Raw genomic sequence first — 16,085 nt, forward strand, 5'->3', positions numbered from 1 at the left:
AAAGAGACCCCAGAGAGCTCCCTCGCCCCTTCCTCCACGTGAGGACACAGCGAGAAGACGCCGTCTATGAACCGGGAAGTGGGTCCTCACCAGACACCGAATCTGCCGGCCCCTTGATCTTGGACCTCCAGCCTCCAGAACTGTGAGAAATAAATGTCTGTCCTTTATAAGCCCCCTAGCCTGTGGTATTTTGTTATAGCAGCCTGAATTGACTAAGACAAAGTATTTCCTAAGATTGAGAACCAGGCATCAAAGATTGCTGTATTAGACCAAATGTGCAGTTGAAATGCTAACCTGGGCTCTTCTGGAGGTATATGTATGTGTCTGTGTGTGCGTGGGGTATTGTGTATTTATATTAAAATTTTAAAACATACCTTAGAGGTTGCTGCAAAAGAGGAGGAGGAGGAGCGGGAGGAGAAGGAAAAGAATAAGAAGACCATCAGGATTACTGAGAACGTCTTGGCCTGGTGATGGTAAATCAATTTGTTACCTGAACTTTTCTTTCTTCTCGAGTTTCTCTAGGATTTAATATGCAGCATGGCACGGTGCTTGTCCCTGAGTCTCAGAGACAGATATTTAATTTGGTAATAATGTGCACGTTCTCCTCCACCCTGCCAATATTTCATTCCAAGGGAAGGGTTTCCTCCTGAGGTGCTCTTGGCTGCAAATGAGTGAGACAATGAAATATTCCGGTCAGGCTCAGCCCACAGAATAAAAGAAGGCAATCAACTATACAGGCAGACGAAGCAGTGCCAGGGTGAAAAGCCTGTTGCCTGATTGTAGCCCAAGGGATGCTAAATTACCCATCAACCCGCTCAGCCCAATCGATAGACACCAGAAAACCATGTGTGAAGGAAAACAACTGCCGAGGAGGAAAATGTTTCTGGCTAGAAGGTACTGTGGATTCAACCAGCATTTGTACTCCTTCCTTATATTTGATCTCTTCTTGTGAGTTAATTTACAAACAGATAATCAGGAATGTGTTTTCCTATCTCCAACGTTAACATATGGAAATAACTTGGAATACTGCGGCACAGCTTTGAAATACTAACCAAGGTGCCTTTAACATTTAGCCTCCATGACTGGGAACATTTTGTGCTGAATGACTGAAGGCAAACTAGAATAATACTTTCAACAGTGTGTATCAGGCTAACTGGAATAGTTCATGATCATAGTGACTTTTGCAGAAATTTATAATAGAATAGTATGAGTTATTGGCATGCCTTGTAACATTCTTCTTTTGCAAAGTGTATCTCATTGGGTCACATATATGCCCTAGTTTTAATGGGGGTTCACACATTTTGGAAAATTTTCAAATAGATTTGACAAAGTCATAATAAAAAGGCACTCTGTCCTCTGAGTTCTCTGAAATTTTCTCCTGTTCTCTCTTAAATTATATTTTCACTTTAGGATAAGTGTTGTTCAACAAAACTTCATAAAAAGTTTCACATAGAACATGATGCTTTTATCTATATTTTCATTCAAGCATGAATCAGAAAATCCCTAATATTATCTCATTTTTCAGTCCCAAAATGCATTTGTAAGAGGTGTGTCAGATACTGCAGAGTGTGAGCCTGGCAATCTAGGGAAGTGGTGAAAATCACTTGGTTTAGAGCAGGACTTTCAGGCTTCCTTTTCTCTTTGATTTGCAGTAGAGGAGCTGTGTAACCTTGGGGGAGTTACTTAACCTCTCTGAGCCTCACGCCTAACATGAGATTAAGAATCTCATGATTCATTATCATCCCACTTTGTATTATTATTATTAAGAGTAATCCCAAATCCGTGTACTACTGGATGTATTGACCCTGAAGATCTTGAAATTTAATTAAACAGGCAAAAATATTAAAAATTGAATATTTCAAAAGAGTTGCCAAAAGTAATGTTTCATTAACTCTCCAGTGGATGGTTCACCCATTAAAGTCAGAGATCTTGTTGCAGAGAACACTTTGTTTTTGTTTATTTATTTTTGCAGTCCTCCGTCTACCATACCAGCCACACACCCCAGACTTAGTCATCCCTGGCAGAGCTTTGGAAAGCAGCCTCAGGAAGGTGGTCCGATGGAATGTGAATTCGAGTGGAGCTGGCGTGTATTCCGTGGCTCTCACTGCCTTGCCTTGAGAGCCCTTAGCAAATGGCTTAGTTTTTTGAGCCCAAGTTCATTTGACTGAACATTAAGGATAATAATACCTCTCCTGGCTATTGCGAGGGTGACCACACAACAGATCCAGTGTACTGGGTGTGTAGCTGCCATGGATTCACTCCGAAGCTATCAGCATTGTCTGCCTTTTGTTGTTAGAGAGATGTCTGTGTGGAAAAACGCTACATATGAGAGAAATAACACACAGGCATTTGATATAAAAGCTTTCTACCTTACTAAAATTATATTAAAGGAGCTGGTATAACCTATACAAAAGAGGGGGATTAATGCATAGAAGACCACCATACTCTACCATAATTCCACCATAACCTACCCCATGATGAACTCCTGGGAAAGTATGATGGGGTTTCTAAATAGTTGCAAAAATATCTAGATTTATTTTATTTTATTCATTTGCAGGGTAGGAGGTATATATCAAATTATGTTCCTAGAATATCAACATAGCTTTAAAAATTAACAACTGAAACAAGCAACCTACATGATGAAAAAATTGTAAGATTCTGGTGAATTATCACTCAAATAAATGGAAACACCAAGAAGGGGCATATTTACTGCAAGTTATTTTGTTGATTAAACTATTCCCCTTTTGGAGTAGAAAACTATTTTACCAGGTCCTAAAAACCAACCATCTCTTTCTGTACCCTTAGGGTGCACTTTCTATAATATTAGCCCCCCGATCAGTACTTAGATTGAAATGTTTGACATGAAAGATGGCCATTTTACCAGACTGGCACCAAATGAACTAAGATTGCAGGCTATAATGCCTTTTAAACAAAATTGCAGTGTAAGCCACACAATTTGTAGCATTCACTGTTAGGAGGAGAAAATAAATTGTTAGCTTGTGCAAAGACTGGCAATTTGACACAATGCAAATATTTTTGAATGCTTTCAGCCCACCTCCTATAATATTCCTAACCTGTTTCCTTATAGGGAGCATAACCAGGAAACCTAATGATGCTTAAATGGGAGCTGCAAAGTGATGGGCAGTCACTGGCAAGGTGCTCATACTTAAAGCCAATTAAGAAAAACGAAAATTTATCCACAGGAGAAACAGGAAAGCATCTTCTCTGAATGTCAAGGAATCTGACAAGATCTTTCAAAATTGAAAGGGGCACAAATTACATTGAAAACCATGGCTCTCAAGTTCTTGGTTCAGCTTTTGGACAATTATGCGCAGAGCACTTGATTACAATTATTGTTACTTATGGTTCAAAAGTCCTTAATGTAAGGGTAACTGTTGTAGGCAGGAGACCTGATCTTATGGGGGAGTGTAGGCACTTTATCTAGTCCCATAAGGAAGGTAAATTGTAAACTTCAGAAAATGCCATTTGGGCCCCAAGTTAATGCTTCAACAAAGACAGAAGTAAAAGGAAACATATTTATCTGAAGACTTAGTGTCTATAATCAGAGAGAATAAGACATGAAAAGGTAATCGTAAAAAGTACCTCAATCCAGTTTGCTTTACCTAGAACTGTCTTCTCTGTATGAGGCAATGTAAGCTTCTTTGCCTTTGCATTATAAGATTTACAATAAAAAACAAGTATTTTAATGACATCAAAATCTTAAGAGTAATGGTCACTAAACTCATAGTTATAATTTATTTTTAATACATTTTATTTTAGAGCAGTTTCAGGTTCACAGCGAAATTGAATGGAAAGTAAGAGGTGTTCCAACAAATACCCCCTTCCCCAAACATGCACACCTCCCCCACCATCAACATCCCCCAGAGATGGAACCTTTGTTATCACTGATGAACCTACATGGACACGTCATCATCACCCAGAGTCCACAGTTTACCTTAGGGTTCACTCTTGGTGTCATACATTATATGGGTTTAGACAAATGTATAATGACATGTATCCACCATCATAGTATCATACAGAGTAGTTTCCTTGCACTAAAAATCCCCTATTCTCCACCTATTCATTTCTCTCCCTCACTGCCTGACCCCCACAACCACTGATCTTTTTATTATCTCCATAGTTTTACCTTTTCCAGAATGTCATATAGTTGGAATCATGCAGTATGTAGACTTCTCAGATTGGCTTCTTTCACTTAGTAAAATTCATTTAATATGCATTCAAGTTTCCTCCATGTCTTTTATCTCTTGATAGCTTAGTCCTTTTTTTTTTTTTTTTTTTTTTAATTTATTTATTTATTTATTTATTTGTGGCTGTGTTGGGTCTTCGTTTCTGTGCGAGGGCTCTCTCTAGTTGCGGCAAGCGGGGGCCACTCTTCATCGCGGTGCGCGGGCCTCTCACTGTCGCGGCCTCTCTTGTTGCGGAGCACAGGCTCCAGACGCGCAGGCTCAGTAACTGTGGCTCACGGGCCCAGCTGCTCCGCGGCATGTGGGATCCTCCCAGACCAGGGCTCGAACCCGTGTTCCCTGCATTGGCAGGCGGATTCTCAACCACTGCACCACCAGGGAAGCCCAAGTCCTTTTTAACACTGACTAATTTTCCATTGGGGGTATCAGAGTTTATTTATAAATTCACCCACTGAAGGACACCTTGGTTGTTTCTAAAGGAGCTGTACCATTTTGTATTCCTGCTAGCAGTGAATGACAGTTCCTGGTGCTGCACAACCTAGGCAGTATTAGGTGTTGTCAGCATTCTGGATTTGGGCCATTCTGACAGGTGCATAGTAGAATCTCGTTGTTTTTATTTGCATTTCCCTGATGATACACAATGTGAAGCATCTTTTCATAGACTTACTTGCTCTCTGTATTTCTTCTTTGGTGAGGTGACTGTTCAGATCAGTTGCCCATGTCTAAATCAGGTGGTTCATTTTCTTATTGTTGAATTTTAAGAGCTTTTTGTATATTTTGGATCACAGTCCTTTATCAAATGTCTTTTGCACAGATTTTTCTCCCAGTCCGTGGAAGGTCTTCTCATGCTCTTGTCTTTTTCTTTTACAGAATAGTTTTAAATTTTAATGAAGTCCAGCCTATCAAGACTCTCTTTCATGGATTGTGCCTTTGGTGTTGTATCTAAAAAGTCATCCCCATACCCAAGGTCATCTAGGTTTTCTCCTATATTAACTTCTAGGAGTTTTATGTTTAGGTCTATGATCCATTTTGATTTGATTTTTGTGAAGCGTGTAAGGTTTGTGTCTAGATTCTTTTTTTTTTTTTTTCTGTATGTGGGTGTCCAGCTGTTCCAGCATCATTTGTTGGAAAAGCTACATTTGCTCCATTATACTGCTCCTTTGTCAAAAACAGTTGACTCTATGTGTGAGCCTGGGCTTTCTATTTTGTTTCATTGATCTGTCTGTTATTTCACCAATACCGCACTGTCTTGATTACTGTAGCTTTCTAGTAAATCTTGAATTCAGGTGGCATCAGTCCTCAATTCTGTTCTTCTCCTTCAATATTGTGTTGATTCTTCTGGGTCTTTTGACTCTCCTTAAATCTTCGGGATCAATTTGTCACAATCCACAAAATAGCTTGCTGGGATTTTGATTGGGGGTTGTGTGGCATCTATAGATCAAGTTGGAAAGAACTGACAAGTTGACACTTTTGAGCCTTCCTATCCATTAATGTAGACTGTCTCTCAATTTATTTAGTTATTTGATTTCATTCATCAGAATGTTGTAGTTTTTTCTCATATAAATCTTTAAGTCTTTTGTTAGATTTACACCTAAGTATTTTATTAGGGAGGCTGTTAATGTAAATGGTATCGTGTTTTTAATTTCAAATTCCACTTGTTCATTGCCAGTATATTGGAAAGCGATTGACTTTTATTTATTAACCTTGGATGCTGTAACTTTGTAGCATAATTGCTTATTAGTGCCAGGAGGCTTTTTTTCGTCGATTCTTTGGGATATTGTTCATTTTTTGCAAATGTATTTAACTTCTTAGAACAACAAGATATTTGAATGAAAAGGATTATGAAATTTTCACCAATAGAAGTTAAATGACTGTCCCAAGCTCAAATTAATGTCATTTCATCAGTTTTCACAGTGCTTATTTTCCTAGTTTCTTTGATGCTCTAGGACACTATCATTGAATTCTTTGTGTCACTGCCAGCAGTTCTTTATAAACAGGGTAATCGAACTTGTTCTGCATTTAGATGGTCATGCACTCAATGTGAGGGATGTTGATGTTTTGGCTGAAGATCTCCTCCAGGGTGGAAATTAAGCCAATTGTATTGTATTGATCATCACATTCACGTTGTGAACTGTTCTCTCAAGATTCACTTCCCATAACTTGCACTAGGAATAAAGAAAAGTAAACTCCACCAAAAATTGGACTGTAACATGCATAAGAACAGATTTGTGGGCATATGATCTGTGTGGTCGCACGGGCCCCATGCAGGACAGGCTGGCACTTGGTTTAATGTTCTACTAACCCTGTTTTAACCTTCTTAATATGTTTTGAGCAAGCGACCCTGCATTTTCATTTTGCTCTGGGCGGGGGGTGGGGGAGGAGAGTTTGGCACAGATTTTGTAACCTGTAACCTTTTTTATGTGATGCTGCATAAACTCAATTGTTGGTAATGCACCTGAGTTTATGGTAGGGCTACTTTTTAAAAAGTTCTCTCAAAAAGTCTCAGATGTTTTACAAAGTATTTTGCTTAACTTGGGATTTTCTTCTGGGTTATAGAAAAAAAACAAAAGAAACAAACAAGTGTAACTTGTCTTCCAATTCCTTCCAATGCAAGTAGAAAATTTTTGGATTAAAGTAAAAATAGATGCCCTGATTTAAAATCATTTGTTAATAATTAACCAAGATTGCTTTACTCTTAAATTTTATTTGTTGCTTTGTTTTCAAGGGAATTTAAAGTGGTTCTAAAATTTGTAAATAAAGAAATTAGGATGAAGGGGAATACAATAAAGGAAGAAATTGGATTCGTAGAGATACATGCCATAAAATCCTGTACAGTTGCTGTATTCAGGCTAGAAGCGTTGGGAGGACTATCTAATGCTCAAAGCAGGGAAAGAAATGCACTCAGTTACAAATTTCAAAATGTTCCAGGTCCATAATATCAGTTGTTAGAATGTGAAATTCATGAGGTCACTAGGGTGGAAATTCTGTGAGGAAGGGTTTTTAGCCTATTTTGTCCAAGACAAGATTCCCAATCTGAGAGCAGTTTCTGCCGCCGTCTGCATCCAATAAGGATGTGTTGAAAGGATGAGTGTCTGTGAGTCGATAGAGACACAGCTGTTCAGGTGAAGAACAACCTCACAGATGTCCCTGTACTTCTGTACGGGTCACAATTCTCCTTTGTAGCCTCATAATGGACACAACTTTATAAATCAACCCCCCTTCCCCAAATACTGTGGTTACACCTATGTGATAATTTCACAAAGAGTTCTGCTTTAAAATTCATGATAGAAGACAATACCAACATACAATTCAGGGAAAGGGATTTTACGTGGTCGAATGATGTCATCTATGGTTTTCTAGACTCTGAGGACCTGTGAAAGCCATGAGTGTCTTCCCAGTGAAGGGGCAATTCAATACACCCCAAATTTGAAGGGCATTTCAGGGGATGATGGTTCTGGCTTAAAGCAGGTACTGGTTCTGATTACCTTGTGGTAAATGGTCAGCTTCTGATCTAGACAAATAGATGAACATCAAGTGCTTTAAGAAGTTCCCCACAAATGCCATTTCCCACAACGTAGGTTCTAACAAGTATGGTAGAGCAAGAGATGAATATCATGTTTTCTGGCTGTATGTAGGCGATTCAGGGTTTTGGTCAAGAAAACTGTTTGACATTGACAATTTCATCACATACATTTTTTCTCAACAAAACTGTAAATTCTAAATAGTAAAATTCTTTGAAGTCAAGATTTTTTAAAATTTAATACACACACACTATGTATATAAATAGGTATGCAAATATGTATGTATATGTATGTATTCAGTCAATATTATGATTCTGAATTTAGTAGTAATTAAAGTAAGAGCACCAATATCCTTGCAAAAAATTAAAAAAAGAAAAAAAAATCTTACCGATAATGCTATCACCACTATTTTTCAGAAGAGTTTGTGTGATTAGCTCAAAGCCAGAGGTCGGAACCCAGGCTTCTGAATTCTGGTCCTAAATGTTTGTCAAAGTGCTAGGAGATCTCTATCTCTAAATAGATGCTAAAATTCTTACAGCAGCATTCATTCTAAATACTGTTCATCCCTTCTCCTCACCACAGATCGGCGTTATTTCTCATCAAAGGCATCATAAATGTTAGTATTAAAACAAATTTGATTTTATGAATAGAAAAGGGTAGATTATTGTAACCAGTCACCTTTATTTGTTAAAACTAGTATTTTCATTTAAAATATGCTATTTAACATAATAACTGAAAATATAATGATTCTTTTGTAAGAACTCCCAATAAAAGAATTATACTTTCTACTTTATTCCTAGTGTTAAAAAGTTTAAAATGGATTACATTTATAATGTCTTCAATTTCTGAAATGATATTAAGTCATTTTACCAGGTCAGAAAATTGATTTGGTCCTCTGCTTTTCCTTAGCCTCAATCATGAAAAATAGGAATTCTGATATATTCAATTCTCATCCCTAGCAGCATTATTCTGCTTGACTGTGGTGAAAATATCTTATTCTAGCAGAATACTGTGGGTTTTGCCAGCGGGTTCCAATAAGTCAGGCATTCATGGCAATGGATAAGTAACTCAAAGCGTTACAATTGGGTTAACTCACTCTATCCAAGTACAACTAAGTTCCAAAGCCCAGTGGATGTCCTCATTATGTAACTGTCAACTTTGTCCAGGAAGGACTAGGAGAGATTCATCAAATGAATAGTAATAAATGATTCCTATAATGTTATTTTTTAGTAATGACTTGAAACGACCTGAAAGTTTTGGTTTGTTCTTAATCTTGAACATGGTCCAGATCCCAGTGAAGACCAATAAAAATCAACAAACTTGGAATTCAGATGTCAAACGACATTAGACTCATTCTCTGTTTTTGACTTTGCATATAGATATGTGTTATTTAATAAGGCAATCCTTATAGAAAACGAACCTTGATAGCTATGTCAGAGACCCATCTCTGCCACTATATATTCATCAACAGCTGATTTAGACTACCTGACCTTGTTTCTCATTGTTCATGGAGATGATAATTTTAACCCTGAAGAATATTTGTGAGACCCAACTGAGATGATTTTTATCTATACAAATGAAAGTTATTTTTATTATAAGCAGCAAGAATCCCAGAATAGAGGGAAATATTTCTCACATCAGATCTTTATAGATAAAGGAAACAAGGCAACTTTCACTCAAGCTGTAAATAAATGTGTGGGTTTCAATCCTTTATTGTATTGTCAACAAGGTAATCTTCTATCCAAGAGTCCATTAGTTTTCAAACATAAGGTTAACTCCTATTGTCTCAAAAAATTCGGAAATAGGAGTTGCTTCCCATGGGTGGAGAGCATGACTAGTCTGGGTGCATCCGACTCCTACTGGGTTTTCCTGACCTTTCCCATTCTAAGGTATTTTCATCTTATTATGGTTTGCATGTCTTTAGAACAGGTTGTACATTCTAGAGAATTACGGCAGTTAGGAGTCATTTCTCAGGATGTCCATCATGGATGCAGCAGCAGGTTACAGAAAACCCAAAGTACCAGGGTTTTACCTCTCAAAAAGACCAGCCATGCGTAGAATGACAGAGAATGTCTTAAGGATCCCCCGAGCTCCATTGTATTATGTCTAGTGTTTGGTCAGTGTCTCTTGAGCCAAGGTGACTGATAGAGCTTCAGCAATTACATTCACTTTTAGCCAACAGGTGTTAGAGGGGCAAAGATGGTTGTGTCCTGCCCCTCTTACTTAAAAGAGAGTTTCTGAATGTATCAAAAAGTGCTATCCGCACATCAAAGTTTGGAGGACGGGGGAAGAGGCAGCTGGCGTGAGAGAGTAAGAGGCAGAGGCCAAAGACCTGGGAGGAAACTGCTGCGTATACATCAGGACCCAATGACAGAATTACCCGAGGACATGCTCATGTGTCAAGATAAGGACTGGGGGGCTTCCCTGGTGGCTCAGTGGTTGAGAATCTACCTGCCAATGCAGGGGACACGGGTTGGAGCCCTGGTCTGGGAAGATCCCACATGCCGCGGAGCAACTAGGCCCGTGAGCCACAACTACTGAGCCTGCGCGTCTGGAGCTTGTGCTCCTCAACAAGAGAGGCCGTGACAGTGAGAGGCCCGCGCACCGCGATGAAGAGTGACCCCCGCTCGCCGCAACTAGAGAAAGGCCTTACACAGAAACAAAGACCCAACGCAGCCAAAAATAAATAAATAAATAAAATAAATAAATTAAAAAAAAAAAAAGATAAGGACTGGGGGATGGCCACTGGATTTGACAATGGAAAGCTCATTTTTGACCCGGAGAAGAGCAACCTCGTGGAGGTGATTTGGGCAAAACGCTGGTGTCAGTGGACTCAGTGGAAAAGGGAAGGAGAGCATAGGAGGTCGTATATAGAGGGGAAACTTGTCAAAGGATTTTCCTGTAAGAGAAGTGAAATTGAGCAGTAACTGTGGGGAAGGTGGAGTAACCCTGTTGTCTTGTTTGTTCATTTGTTTGTTTTTCCCCACATGGGAGGAGTAAGGGCAGGTTTATGCGTTTGTGAGCAGGACCAGCTTCAGGGGCTGCACACGGGGCCAGGCACCGACAGGGTCCACTCCTAGTAGCCTCCGTCTCTGCTGCTGCTGTCCTGAAGTTTTAATAATTTTACCTTTGAACTTGTGTTTAGTAAGTGAAGTCCAGCAGGATGATGGCACATGCTTCTGAGCTACTGCCCTCTCCCTCCTCCCATCACGTTCAGTGTTCACGGTGTCCCCGGAGCACAGAATCCTAGTGGATCCTGGGACTTCGCATGACTGTGACCGTAGGTCTGTTTTCGTCAGGCTCTGGTAAACTTAAAAACTGATGCTTTAACTCTGAACCTAAAATGACTTGAAAATATGTAAAAGCTCAACTCAAGTTTATGTAATAAATAAAATGGAATTTTTAATTTGATGCCTTACTGCTTTCATTTTCAGTAAGGAGTAGAATAAGTAAAACGAAGGCCAATTTCAACTTTCTTAAAACCTACAAAAATTGAACTGAGAGGGATAAATGGAGGTTTTATTTTATTTTATTTTTGGTATGCTGCTTTGCAAGCTACCTTACCCGTCAAGATTTGTTTTCATTCAGATTACTCTGTAGTTTTGAATTCATTCTGTATTTGGAACAGCCCATGGTAAGTACAGAGTAAATATGAGCTACTGTTACTATAACGATTTGTACACTTTCATCCAAATTTTATGGGCTGGGATTATGCTGTCTCTTCCAGGCATCAGTGTTCCTTTGCAACAAAGGACAGTGGTTCATACTACTTGGCAAAGAAAACTGTGATAAGACCTTTCTTAGAATGTCTATTGGAAATGCCTGCTCTGTGTTGTCGATTTCACTGTCATGTTAGAAACACTTTTGCCCCTGGTGCTTCTCCTACTCCTGATTCTTAATTGTTGTTATTTTGCAGAGTAAAATATTGATGACATTGGTCAAAAAGATTGACAGCAGCATGAATTGTTATTAACCAGACTGTTGGTTGCAGCTTACATTTCAATACATTCTAGGATGAAGCACAAGCCCTCAGGGCAATCTCTTTTTCATTCTCTTTTCCAAACAGGCAGAAATTAACCCTCTCATAACTTTCTTTGCTATCATCCCTTATTTTCTTTTTCCTTTGAGCAATTAAAACACCACGTATTGATTTCTACCTTGTAACGTAAAAGGACTCATTATTCCTCAAGGTGGAGGTTGGAAATTATCCTGAAAGCTTGAAATAACCAAAGACGAAACAGTTCTTAAAGAACCAAGGGTGGAAATGATAAGGTCGACCTTGGGAAGACAAAAAAAGCAGAGGAGCAGAAAGAAAGATGACATCAGAGAGGAGAGAAAGCCACTCTCTTCACACTCCCAGCATACACACTTACAGTAGGAACATTCATCATGTGGTCTCAACATTTTGGGAAACATTCATCTTTTGTATCTTTGTGCAGCCAATGAAATCTGACTACCAAAGCTTCTTCTGAATGATCTTGTCATCCATGGCTCAAATAAAAATTGTATCCATATGGTGCAAATTAGTATGGATTACTTTCACGTCTGTGTGATGATTATCGGTAATGTCATTTGTAATCAATACTATGAACTGAATAGCAACAGTGGAGTGAAAGATGGAAACCACACATCCCAGGGGTGAAAAGGAAATAATCCCACTAACTAACATTTCTGATTTCTTCTTATACTCTATCTTAAATCTTAGAAAATAGGAGAGACCGAATCTTCTCGAAGGTAAGTATTTCCAAGCATACTAGTCAAATCAATCACTATGGTCAATTTTAAGTCACGTGGAGATTTTTAAAGCTGGCAACTTTCTCATTAACTATTAAACTACTGAGCATTAGTACAGTTAGATTGAGGGTAGGGGACATTCGGTATGGTTATCATAATGAGCTGTGTGGCAAAATCACCTCAAACTATGCTAAAAATGCAGATTCCCAGCCAGAACGGCCGACTTACTGAAGAGGGAAAGAGTGGGGCAGAGAATCTGTCTTTGTAACAAGTTCTATGAATGATTATGATGGAGAAAGCCTGCCCTGAATTTGAGACCCCACGCCCCCATTTCTAGCCCTTTTCTCAATTGCCTAAATAATTAGCTGTGTAATATTAGGAAACATGTCATCTCTGTATCTGTTCTTTAAAAAAAAAATCAGACTATCAAGCAATACAAAGAGTATGTACTAAGATTTGCACTTCCATCCTCATTTCTCCCCACTCCTGATCCAGCTGCCAGAAGAAACCTTATTTAACCATTTTTCTTTATATTTCATACATGGGTTACCATCTTATGTATTTGTAGTTATTTTTAATTCATCACCATTATGAATAGAGTTCTTTCTGTGATGGGTAAAAATATAATTTATCTACACCTCCTCTTCCCACTCCCTATTTATTTCCATTCCCTGCAATGAACTCTGGAATTACCTTTAGTTCTTCATATTTAATCTGTTCACAATTTATAATAAATTCTTAAACCTCTCCATCTTATTTCATAAACGTCACACAATAGCTCTAGGTTCCTCACTTAGAAAGGTGAAAATGTTATCAACCTTCCTCCCTTCCAACTATCCTTATCACTTTTAACTATTAGCCAATTTTCTTTCCCTTTTTTAACCCTCACAAGATTAATTACATTTGTACTATTTTTAAAACCAAAAATAAAGGTAGTGTGTTTTATCTATAGATTAATTTCACAATTAAAACAATGGACAGCATTTACATGATCAGTATTATACAAACTTGGTTAATAACTGAGACCTTGTTTCCACAATCCGCATGCCTCAAAAAGGAAAAGTTTCAGATACACTATCCTTTCCTGAGCAATACCAGTTGCCCAAACCCATGCTGCATTTTAGTTTGCTCTGTATTTGGACCATAACTCTTTAAAAATGATCCTTTTTCTTGGGGTTTCTGATTGCTTATATCTTATTATGTGAATTATCATATACTACATGCCTTTTTCTCTTGAATGAATATGGTTTTACTCAATGTGTAAAAAGTAAAAAAGAAAAATATTTCTTATTCATTCTCTCCATCACTATGGCTATTTCATATTTTAAGGTGAAATCCATTGGCTTCCTATTCTACTTTGATTGAACATGTCATATTTGGTTGGGCTATGATATTTAATAATGCACAATTTAAGTTTCCCTTGGCTTTTAGAAGCTGCATTCTGTGCATTACAATACGCTTAGTTTTGCTTTGAAGCAGTCAACTATACTACATTTTTGTGGAATCCTCTAATTTATTTTAGACTTCCTTCTAGAAACCTTCTGCCTCATAGTCAGTCTTTAGGTCTGTAAGTAGCTGTTAACTTAGGATATACCTTTCTTGCATTTTTGAGCTGGGAGAACTGTTTCCTGGATCCATTTCAAACTCATTTTGCTGAAACACATTTTACAAAAATTAATTTCCTAAGAATGTATGTCCATGAAATATGTTCTGAGTCCTCCCATGGATGCAGATGCCTCACCCTTGACTCACCGTGACCTGGGCAGTGTTGATATTAAATGTCCTTCTCCTAAGTGGCTGAAATGGCTCCTCCCTTTACGTTAAGCAAGCACCTGGTACCACTTGTTGGGAGACAATTCTCCATGGCATTTCTGCACATCGTGTGACAGCTTTTGTGGCAGAATATCTTCTCAAGGATGTTGGAACAGCAAACAGCCTAGGAGGACAGAGATGGTGTCTTTCTCCAGAGCAGGGGGCAGATTTGTCTCCTGACCAGCACAGTGAAGATAACGTCTTCTTGGGCGCAAGGCTTGGGTAGGGTTGCTAGCTGCCCCCTTTGAGACTGGGGTGTCCTAAGCGTGGGGCTCCCAGCTGTGCCACAGACCCACTGTGTGTGCAGCACCCACTTCATTTCTCGCATTGGACTTGGGAGCAAAGGGAACCTATTCAGACATGAAACTCAGGCTTCCTGCTGTGTCACAAGTAGTAACATTCTTTGTCTCTAACCCAGGAGTTCCATGCCTGCTATGGTCTGTTTTTGTCCCCCTGCTAAATTCATACGTTGAAATCCAAACCCCCAGTGTGATGGTGTTAGGAGGTGGGGTCTGTGGGAGGTGATGAGGACATGGGTGGAGCCCCCATGATGAAGCTAGTGCCCTTGTAAAGGAGACCCCAGAAAGCTCCCTCGCCCCATCCACACACCCCAAGTTCTACAGACCGGAAGTCTGAGGTCAGGTGCCAGCGAGGTCGGGCTCTGGTGAGACCTTTCTTTTGGGTTGTAAGCGACGTGGGAGCCTCCAGAACTGGGAGAAATAAATGCCTGTTGTTTATAAGTCACCCAATCTCTGGTATTTTGTTACAGCAGCCTGAACTAAGACAATGTCGTTCCGGCATTGTTTATGAAACTCTTGTAGGCTAACAATGTTAGTTAGGTTGGAAACAGGGAAACATCTGGACCCCTCAAAGCTCCTGACTTCACATTTCTTAAATATATTCTGAACTTCCCATTGCGCAACACATAAGAGGTTTTGGGCTCCAGCTGGCTATGGACATTTTTTTTTCTTTTCCATTTATCCTCATCAAAATTCAGGAGACTCTCTTACACAGAATCCCAGGCTGAAAATACTCTTTCTGCAGAACTAGAATGCATTTTTATATTATCTCCTGGTAGGACTATTGTTGATGAGCGTGTGTGATGCCAGACTTCTTATCCCTTTACTGATTAGCGTTTTGTGTGTTTGTTAATGTCTTTGTTGCTTTTCTCTTAGATGCTTTTATGGTTTCCTCTTTTATACGTGGCCTTATAAAATCATAAAATGATATGCCTTGCTGTGTTAGACCATGATCAGATCGGATCCTTGGAAAGCCCTCAGCTAAAGTTCCCCCCTTATATAGAGAAAGCTCTTATGTTGAGAAGTCCATCGGACATTTTTACCTAAACAAGAAACTAGAAGTTAAGTCTGCATATGTTGGTAGTCACAGGGTGGATAAACGGTTGGGTAAGACATGTGTTGTGCTGGGAAATAAGTGGGGGGTCTTCCTGGGTTATTTGGGATAAATGCATGAATAGGAGGATCCAGAGCTTTTCCGACCTGACTAGACCCTGACCCCATACTGGTCACCTAAGAGAATCATCCTAAGGAAATCTTTCGAGAGCGGGGTGAAGGTGGGCAGCACCAAGACCCTTGTAAACTTTAATATAACTGTGTCCCTTGCCTTAACTTATGGAAATGTATTCTTATCTAAGTTAAGTAGACACTTGGCATCACTTAAGTGTGGTCCAAGTTCCCCATTTCTGCTGACCTCTCAGCCTGGGTGTGGGTCTTTTTAAATTCATCCTACTGCACATTCAGTCAGCACTGTTGAGCTTGTCTATACCAAAGTCTTCTAATTATACTTCAGTTTT

Source organism: Balaenoptera physalus, assembly GCF_965194825.1.
Source record: "Balaenoptera physalus genome assembly, chromosome: 2".
NCBI lineage: Eukaryota > Metazoa > Chordata > Mammalia > Artiodactyla > Balaenopteridae > Balaenoptera > Balaenoptera physalus.